The sequence below is a fragment of the Oratosquilla oratoria genome, chromosome 22, assembly GCF_046742065.1.
Source record: "Oratosquilla oratoria isolate Oo_2021 chromosome 22, ASM4674206v1, whole genome shotgun sequence".
NCBI lineage: Eukaryota > Metazoa > Arthropoda > Malacostraca > Stomatopoda > Squillidae > Oratosquilla > Oratosquilla oratoria.
In genome coordinates, this window is record NC_134798.1 from 52348713 (window position 1) to 52351212 (window position 2500).

Genomic DNA, 2500 nt, shown 5'->3' on the forward strand with positions numbered 1-2500 from the left:
TGAGTTTTTTTTTGTCATTTTGATTTATATACAAATGCATAGTAATCCTTTTTTAATTTTATTATTTGTTGTCCTTGTTTTTATGTACCTTTAAATATTTACTTATACATGTAATGTACTTAATTGTTTTTCTATCTATCTATTTAGTTATTATGCATTTACGTTTAGACATTATTTATTTATAATTCTATTTATCTAATTTCATTGATTAAATACCTTATTAATATATTTTATATAATTTTAATTCTATTTAATATTTTATCATTAATTGCTTGCATGTTTGCCCATTTAACTAATTAATTTACGATTATTATTGATTGATTTATTGATTTAACTGTCTAAATCTTTTTAATGATTAATTTTGCTAACCATGTATTTTATTTCCTGGTGTAAGAGGTCGATTTATTTCTTATTTGATTTTTGATTTATTCATTCATATGTCTGTTAATTGATCTATTTACATATAATTGAACACTTCCTTTGATTATTTATGTGGTTATACATATATATTATATATATATACATATATATATATATATAATATATATATATATATATATTTTTTCTGTCATATTATTTTGCCTGATTATCTGTTGCACTGCTCTCCAGATGTATTTTATCTTATTCAATTTCTTTGATTTTTTATTTTATTTACACTTCTTTATTTACTTATTTTACTGTTTTAGTTATATATCCGTCTACTTAATTATTTGTTTATATCTGCTGTATTGTTCTCCAGATTACACACACACATATATATATATATATATATATATACATGTATATATTTATCTGTTGTTATTCTCTCTGTGGATTGTATATATAATTAATTGCTGTATTTTCCTTAAGTTTATTTAATTCTTATTTTATTTATTTTATATATTTTTATTTATTTATTTATTTGACTATTTTTGCTATGGACCCGTGTGTCTCTTGCTGATTCATTTCTTATTTATTTATTCATTTATATATTCATTTACTTATTCCTTTATATATTTATCTCGATATTTTTGCAATGGACCCATATGTCTCTATCTGATTCATTTCTTGATCGCATTTTATTCTTGGTCCAAGAGATAGCAAACTCTCGTCCCGTTTTCTTTTGTATATACTGGATCTAGCTCCCCTGATATATTCGGCAAATCTCAATGCTGGTTGGCCAACTCCAATAAACCGGACCCCCGACCTTGCATCCGAAACCGTCCGTTGGATATATGGCCTCTCTCCTTGCAGGGCCGCTGGCCATAAAATAAGCTGAATATGGCCCAGTGGCTGGAAATATCACCTGTAGCCTTGCCCCAGCCATTGCCCTCGGCATGGGGCAATATCCGAACAGTGGTGGATTTGTGACGAAGCCAAAGCGCCGTGGACGTATTCGGACGCGGGCTGTCGCGATGTGGACCGGGGAAGTCTGGGGGTTAAGACGCAATCTGGTTGTCTCTGTAGTACGTTAAGGGTCAAGCACATGTTTAATATAAGGAGATCCTCGCCCTTAAGGACCTTATTTTTTTCTATATGTGTGTAATAAGAACCAGGCATGACGTCAGTCTCTCTCTTCTCTCTCCTCTCTCTTTTTTCTTCTTTTTTTCGTTTTCTCTTCTTTCATTCCACCTCGGTGCTTGGTAGCCTGCTTCCCTTCTCCCCTCATCTTCCCCCTTCCCCCTTCCTCGCTCTTTCACCCGCTCTCGTTCTCTTTCCCCCTCCTCTCCTCTCTCTCTCTCTCTCTCTCTCTCTCTCTCTCTCTCTCTCTCTCTCTCTCTCTCTCTCTCTCTCTCTCTCTCTCTCTCTCTCTCTCTCTCATTCTCTCGCTCTCTTTCTCTCGCTCTCTTTCTCTCTCCTCTCATTTCTCTCGCTCTCTTTCTCGCTCTCTCCCTCTCCTCCTGTCGCTCTCTTTCTCTCTTCCCCTCCTTCTCTTGCTCTCTTTCTTGCTCTTTCCCTCTCCCCTTCCTTTTCTAGCTCTCTTTCTCGTTCTTTCCCTCTCCCACTCCTCCTCTTCTCCCCTTCTTGCCCTTTCACTCGCTCTCTTTCCCTCTTTCCCTCCTCCCCTTCTCTCTCTTTCACTCGCTCTCTTTCCCTCCCCCTCCTTCTCTCGCTCTCTTTAATCTCCTCCCCTTCTCCCCCTTTCACTAACTCTTTCCCTCTCCTCCTCTCGCTCTCTTTCTCTCTTTTTCCCTCTCCTCCTTCTCTCACTCTCTTTCTCCTCCTCCCCTCCTCGCCCTTTCTCTCGCTCTCTTTCCCTCTCCCCCTCCTCCCCTTCTCGCTCTTTCACTCGCTCTCTTTCCCTCTCCTCCTCCTCCTCTTCTCGCTCTCTTTCTCTTTGGGAGACCAGGACTCTGCCATAAAAGTGGCCTCTTTCGATTGGTAGCCTCGTTTCAGGCGGCCATACAATTCCGGTTCGAGTCTTGAAACTCGCGAAGGATGACGTCGGATGTAAACAAAGATGGCGGAACTTTGACACTCAGGCCCGAGGAACGTAAGAACGTAAGAAGACTGCAAGAGA